The sequence below is a fragment of the Acomys russatus genome, chromosome X (genome assembly GCF_903995435.1).
Source record: "Acomys russatus chromosome X, mAcoRus1.1, whole genome shotgun sequence".
Lineage (NCBI taxonomy): Eukaryota > Metazoa > Chordata > Mammalia > Rodentia > Muridae > Acomys > Acomys russatus.
The window spans coordinates 59,931,803-59,939,757 of record NC_067169.1 but is presented as its reverse complement, the minus strand read 5'-3'; the positions used below and the strand labels follow the sequence as shown (position 1 = coordinate 59,939,757).

The window sequence follows — 7,955 nt, the reverse complement described above, 5'->3', positions numbered from 1 at the left end:
AGGTCTGTCTATCTTGTTGATTTTCACAAAGAACCAGCTCTTGGTTTTGTTGATTCTTTGGACTGTTTTCTTAGTTTATAATTTGTTAATTTCAGCCCTGAGTTTGATTATTTCCACATGTATACTCCTTTTGGGTTTTTCTGCTTCTTTTTTTTTCTAGGTCTTCCAGCTGTGTTGTTAAGATGCTTATGTGCGAAGTTTCTACTTTCTTTTTAAAGGCACTGAATCCACACACATATGGTCACTTGATTTTTGACAAAGAAGCCAAATCCATTCAATGGAAAAAGGATAGCATCTTCAACAAATGGTGCTGGTCTAACTGGATGTCTGTGTAAAACTATGCAACTGGACCCATATTTGTCACCTTCCACAAAACTCAAATCAAAGTGGATTAAAGACCTCAACATAAAACCAGAGACACTAAGCCACTTAGAGGAAAAAGTGGGAAAGAGCCTGGAACATATTGGCACAGGAGACAACTCCCTGAACAGAACACCAACGGCCCAGGCCTTAAAGTCAACCATTAATAAATGGGACCTCATGAGTCTGAGAAGCTTCTGTAAGGCAGGAGACACGGTCAAGAGAACAAAGCGACAGCCTACAGACTGGGAAAAGATCTTCACCAACCCTACATCTGACAAAGGTCTAATATCCAAAATATATAAAGAACTCAAGAAATTAAACACCACCAAACCAAATAACCCAATTGAGAAATGGGGCTTAGAACTAAACAGAGAATTCTCAAGAGAGGAATATGAAATGGCTGAGAAACACTTAAAGAAATGCTCAACCTCCTTAGTCATCAGGGAAATGCAAATCAAAACAACTCTGAGATTCCATCTTACACCCATCAGAATGGCTAAATTCAAAAATGCAAGTGACACCACATCCTGGCGAGGATGTGGGGAGAGAGGAACACTCCTTCATTGCTGGTGAGAATGCAAACTAGTACAACCACTTTGGAAATCTATCTGGTGCTCTCTCAGAAAAATGGGAATAGGGCTTCCTCAATACCCAGCTATTTCACTCCTTGGAATATACCCAGAAGATGCTCCAGCACAAAAGAAAATTTGCTCAACCATGTTCATAGCAACCTTCTTCATAATAGCCAGAACATGGAAACAGCCTAAGTGTCCCTCAGTAGAAGAATGGATAAAGAAACTGTGGTACATATACACTATGGAATACTACTCAGCTATGAAAAATCAGGAATTCCCGAAATTTGAGGATAAATGGATTGAGCTAGAAATGATCATAATGAGTGAGTTAACCCAGAAGCAGAAAGACTCAAATGGTATATACTCACTTATATCTGCATATTAGCCCAAGGGGCATGTCCCACGAAAGCCTTCACTTACCAGGAAACTGGGACAGAGAGGAGGACATCCTATTGGGACTCTAAATGAGAGAAGCATGGGAGAATAGCAAAGTAGAAGGATCCAGAGGGTCCTAGAAACCTACAAGTAGAACATTATGATAGGCAGATTTGGGCCCAGGCGTTCCGCTCAAACTAAGGCACCAGCCAAGGACAATACAGGTGGTAAACTTTAAACCCCTACCCAGATCTAGCCAAAGGACAGAACATTCTCCACAGTTGAGTGGAGAGTGGGATATGTCTTTCTTATGTATTCTGGTGCCTCACATTTGACCATGTCTCCTGGAGGCGGGGACCTGGTTGCACTCAGAGGAAGGAAAGCAGGTTGCCAAGAAGAGACTTGATACCCTATGAGCATATACAGGGGGAGGTAATCCCCCCTCAGGAACAGTTATAGGGGAGGGGAATAATGGGGAAATGGGAGGGAAGGAAGAATGGGAGGATACAAGGGATGGGATAACCATTGAGATGTAACAAGAATAAATTAATAAAAAAAGAAAAAAATCTGATTTCGTCACACACACACACAAAAAGACTATATATGGAATATCGTATAATGGGAGAGACAATACCCCAACTAAATTTCATATGTTACCAAATAAAACCCTCAATGCAAGGAAAAGATTACCCATCTCTGTGTTGATGGTCAAAGGTGTTTTATAGACCACTCAAACACTATAGTTACTGCTTACTCTTCACAACTTTATGGTAAGGCCCCATTGCTGAAGACATCACATTTTGTGCCATAGAGCATGGAGAAACTGAGAATGGTATTCAAATGGAAACTTTTCTCCTAATGGCTAGTTAGTATTGACGATATACAAGCTACTTGTGAGGAAAAGTGATCATAAGTTTCACCCATCTATCATTGCTGAGAGCTACATAAGTGATCTGTCTGTGAGATATGCCTACTGGTGTAATAGTAGTATAAAGTTGTGGAAGTAGTTAATTACTTGTTGATTACATTTAAGGCCCAAGCTATGAACCCATACTTGATACTGGTGATGTATTCATGAACCTGAGACACTAGGTCATGTGACTAAACAAAAACCTCCCTTAGTATACATCTTTAATCTTAAACAATATAGGTAGGCTTAATTTTTAGAAGGAGGCAGACATGCTTGAAAGTGGTGTCTAAATGAGGGGAAGTCAATGTGACAAATCAGAGAAAGATTTGAAAGAATGAGTCAGAGATAGGATACACTCAGCTTAAGATCAATAGAGTAGAGTTAAAACAGTAGAGTATGGTACTGGAGAGAGAGAGAGAGAGAGAGAGAGAGAGAGAGAGAGAGAGAGAGAGAGAGAGAGAGAGAGAGAGAGAGAGAGAGAAAGGAAAAGAGAATACAGTAGAGAAATGAGTAAAGTTGAATATATAAGAGACTTCACTAGAGAGGACAATACAGGTGAGTTGAGGTCAATCAATTGGCAGTCATTTGGAAGTCAGTTGAAAGGCAGTATAGTAGAGTTGAATTCTTGACAGCTCAGTTGATAGTAGTTCAGTTTGTGGAATTCAAAGGCAGTTTTCACTGGGAGAGTTTCGCAGAGAAAACAAACTAAACAGGTGAAAACAGAATGATCCAGATAATGAGAAGGAGTCAAAAGATTACAATAGATTGCTAGAGTTAGTTTCGGGGCAAGCAGAGCAATTCAGTCAGACACCAAAAGAAGCCAGTTTAAATCATTCAGCTTGGTGAGGCCTTTGAGCCAGAACAGTTTAATAAAGCTGCCAGAAAGAATTCAAGAAAAACTAAAAAAGGTTGGCTTATTTAACAGTAAATCTCCAAGACAATATTGCCTCTGTGCATAAATGTTACTTTTACAAGTGACTATTTTTTCTTTTTTTTTAAGTGAAAGAACATGAAGTTGGGTGGGTAAGGGTAAGAATCTGATAATTGGAGAAATGGAAAAGAATGTGATAAAATATATATGGAATTCCAAAAGAAAGATTAAATAAATTTGTAAAAATCATACTTCAATATGTCAAAGATTTTGGTATTATTGTATGAAGAATTTATACTTATTATATTTGTAACAACATTTCTAATGGAAAAAAATATTCTCAGTATGCATGAACAAATGGGTAATCAGAAGCATGGAATGTTTTTAAGATGAAAAGGAATGGAAATCAGAAGAAGGAAATATGTCTCATTGGAAATTTTCTTTCCAACCTATAAAATCCAGAACATAATGGAATTACATATTTAAAATCTTGATGAAAAGTTTCTACTGAGCTCTATTTCTTCACAGAAGTTGTACTTCAAAAGTGAAGAAGAAATAAAAACTTTTACAGAACATGAAAAACACTGAGGAAATGTTTTAGTAGTTGTACTTATTATTGCCCATGTCTTCAGGTAAGTAGCATATAATGAGCATTTCCACACAAGAGCCCTTATGGACTCTAGTGATATGGAGTAGAATTCGGCATATATTAACAAAAGCCAAACTCAGAGGCATGTAGACCAAAAGGAATATTGTCCTGAGTACTTCACAGAACTGGAAAGAGAGAGAGAGAGAAAGAGAGAGAGAGAGAGAGAGAGAGAGAGAGAGAGAGAGAGAGAGAGAGAGAGAAGAGAAGAGAAGACAAGACAAGACAAGACAAGAGAAGACAAGAGAAGAGAAGAGAAGAGAAAAGAAAAAAACATGGGCAACACAAAATTCTAGTTCTGTGTGATAGTGCTATGATTTTAAAACTTGAATATATCTGCTATGTTTTGATAGCCTCTTAGCACTATAATAGCTTCAGTTACTATAGAATTTGCCATCATTTTCGGCACTGATTGTACATTAAAACAAAAATGCCTATGAAAGGCAAACTATAATTACTTATTATTTCAGTACGTAGACAGAGGTGCATTACCATAAAGTTCAATCAGTGTGAAGAGAAATTATACAACCAAATTCTTGAAATAATGTACCAGGTATGATTGGAAATAAAAGAAGACACAAAGCCAAAAAGAAAGAGAACCTTGGCAAGTGTTGTAAATTCATAGGCTTGTATGCCTCAACTTTTAGTTTAAGGGATAAAATCTGAGACTAGAACAATAAGGAGACTTTCAAAAAGTGGTTTGTTACATGTACTAGCTTGCTTACTCATTTTTAGTTGGGTAATCATCTTAAGATCTGTCTCTCAGTGAAAGCATTTAGACAAAGAGAACAAAATAGCCAATAGGTTTTTATCTTCAAATTTCAAAGCAATCTGTCCAGTGCCTATGTGACCAACTATCCCAAGAATCAGTGCATTTACAAGAATCTAGTTTTGTCTTTGGTATGGATTTTCAAACATGGTTCTACTTAGTTTTGACTTTGATATGGATTTTGAAACATAGTTCTACTTATGTGAATGTTAAATGCCATTACATAGATAGAATTTGACATAGAAAAGAGATACAGTTTGACACCTGGAAAGAATAGAAAGGGCTGTGTGTGGATAGGAGTGGTAAGACAGAAAACTGATTGGCAGGGATGGATAGTATCACTAAGTATCCTCTGCCTTGTCCCAGTCAGTACAGATTATCTTGGTCTGACAGTTTCCTGTATTTTTAAATGGCCAGCAAACTTTGGGGAGAGAAAATAGCCTCTGTTTGAGAAGTTTACATGCTAAACCTGCACTGGCAGAGTATAATTTTTTGGAAAAAGGCATACAACTTGAGAGTGCTCTGTACAGCTGTGGGGAGCAATTTCAGGACAGTTGCTTCACTCTCTACATTGGCAGTCCATCATGTGGAAAAACATTGAAAAGAATTCAGTACATAAATTGGCAAATATCCTGTTGGCAGGAAAAGCAGGACAGTTCAGTTTTCAAAGATCCTTTGTAAATGTAACCTGTTTGGTTTACATAGAATAAGGGGCTCAATACTCCCACTAACTTCCACTGCAAATAAACTGCAAGACAAGAAGTCTAGGAAAAATGTATCATCCTCTTTTCCTTTCTCTCAAGATGGAAGAAATATTGAATCTTGTGTACTTATGATTATGATAATACTTGTCATTATTATTTTGTCTTTATATTTTGTTTATTTTTTGTTCATGACAATTACTATTGTTCTTATCATATCTCTTACTTCCTTTTTTTCTTCCTTCAATATCTATTTTGTTAGAATTATCATAATATATTTATTTTTAATATTATTGGTAGAATATGAGATATAATGTACATGTTTAGTTTGCAGACAACATTTTTCCAAATTAAGTTCATGCTTGTTAAAGTACCAGGGACAATAAAATGGAATATTCAGACATGTGCTTTTCAAAAACTTACTTTTTTTGAGGAAAATAAAAGTTCTGTATTCGTTTTGTTTTGTTGGTTTTTTGAGACAGGGTGTCTTTGTGCAGACATGGTTTTCCTGGAACTCATTCTAGAGACCAGACTAGCCTTGAGCTCAGATATTCTACTGCCTCTGCTTCTGAGTGCTGAGATTAAAGGTATACATCACCAAGCCTGGCTGTGTTTTGACATTGCTCTTAGTATTGTGCTGAAAAAAGCCCTTGGTAAATTTTTGTTAAAATGGTGTCTTTTGGTTAATGTAACACTATTCTTTTTATAACTAAATTTTCATTTTTTAACTTTTTATTCCTTGTGAGGTTCACATTGACACTAACCCCTGTGTCTACATAAACACAGACCCACACATGGCTCTCAGCAACAGTTCAGGGTGGGACTTCAGCATGGCCTCAGGTGACAGAGATGCCTACTCACAACAAGCTACTTCCCTCCACCCTTGAGTTTCCAGTTTCATCCCTCTTCATAATGCTGAAGGTGCTCCACTTTTACTTCTCTTCCATATGTCCACCTCATATTCACACATTATGGTGGCTCATGGTGCAGCTGGCCATTCAGCTAGTAAGCTCCTGGAAGACATAGTCTATCCTTTCATGTCTTGGATGCAAATAGATGTCTTTGGGTTGCCTTATCTAGCGTCAGAGGGCAGCTCTGTGGGAGGTATGGCATCTGAAGGTCTGTCTATCTTTCTTCTCCTGTGTAGCACTTCCTGGGTTTGATTTTATTTGATTCTTATGAGTCCTATGCATAAAAAAGCTTTAACCACCAAGCCACACATCAAGCTAGGATGAAAAAAGAACTGCCATCTGCCCTGCCCCTGACTGATATAAAAACAACACCAAAAACAAGGTGTCTCTTTGTCCATTGTCAGAGTGTTATCTTTAATAATTTTAATCCTCAAGTTAATTCTGTAAGTATTTAGGTTCTTTATTTTCTATTCTTATTGGGAAAGTAGTCAATGTTTCTATTTTCTTTTATTACATTTATTTCATAGTATTTTTATTGTTGTCTGATGTCTCTCTTCTTGGTAGCTAGAGGATCTTGACCTCTAAAGACATAGAGAAGGAAAAGGATACATAAGGAGATTCAGAGTGAAAATACTTGTGGGAATATATCTTATAGGAAAATTTAATTTTACTTTAAAAAGTGGTATCCAACCCAATGAATTTGAAAAATCAAAACATAGAAACTTGAAAATTGAAGAAAATGTGAGTCCTCAAAACAGTTTATAGCTCAGTAGTTGAATCTAAAAATACTAAAATGGTTGAAATGCAAAATAAATAATTCAAAAGTCTAGTATTCTAAATAATCTCCTCAAAATTATTCACATTCACAGATGAATGTAGGAGGAAGTCAATTCAGGACCTGAATCACTAATTCAGCATTACAGAGAGGAATTCATAGGGAAATTAGAATTCTACAAAACAGACACAGAAATAAGACATACTGGAAATAAACTAAATAAAATCAATAGACAAAAGTATCTCAGACTAGAACAAGTAGAATAAAGAATATTATAGACTGAAAACAATGTTATCACATTTAGACAATGAAGAAAAAGAAATAATCATTCAAGATCCTATCATTAAATAAATTTTGATAAATTTAATAAGCCTCTAGGCAAGAGGATGAACAGAGATAAAAAGCAATGATATAAAAATCACAAACAGTGAACAATACAGTAAAAAAAAAAACACTAAATAGAAAACTGTCATTAACAATTAAAATTTAAAATAAATATGTATACTGAAATATAGAAACAAATTACAGCTTAATACAGGACCAGAAGTAACATTTCCAAGTCATACTATAGCTAAAATGTTAAGATTGTAAAAAAATCTTGAAAGAGAAAAACACTAATTTATAAAGGCAAACTCAATAGAGCTATTTAAGATCCTCTAGATCATATAATCTTTTCATCTCCTCTTACAAACTATCCTTGAGCCTTAGTGTTGAGGTAATTTTATAGATGTGTCCAGTGGGACTAGGCTCTACAACTCTAAAGTTTGACTGGCTGTTATTTTCTATTATGCATTTTATATATTGCAAAGATAAGATTCTTTGGGGGGCAGTGTAGATTACACTTATCTCTGGGTAAAGGGCAATTCTTTAGAATGTAGTTAAGTATTCTTCTGTTTAAGTATAGTGGTGGCTATAGGTATTTTTCTAAGATCCATGACTTTGATACCCCTAGGTAGTTGGCTAGATTTCCAGTATCAAGTATAATTTCCCTTATTTTGAATGAGTCTTATTTTCCTTTTTAAAATTTTATTGTAATTTATTCACACTACATCCCTATTG

General features: G+C 35.8%; 1 non-coding gene across 1 annotated transcript; it reads right to left on the bottom strand.

Moving 5' to 3' along the window:
• Window positions 1-6,386: 6,386 nt before the first annotated feature.
• Window positions 6,387-6,530, bottom strand: LOC127186052 (small nucleolar RNA SNORA48). The gene has a single exon (XR_007830305.1). It is a non-coding gene; the product is annotated as a small nucleolar RNA SNORA48 (small nucleolar RNA).
• Window positions 6,531-7,955: the final 1,425 nt, after the last annotated feature.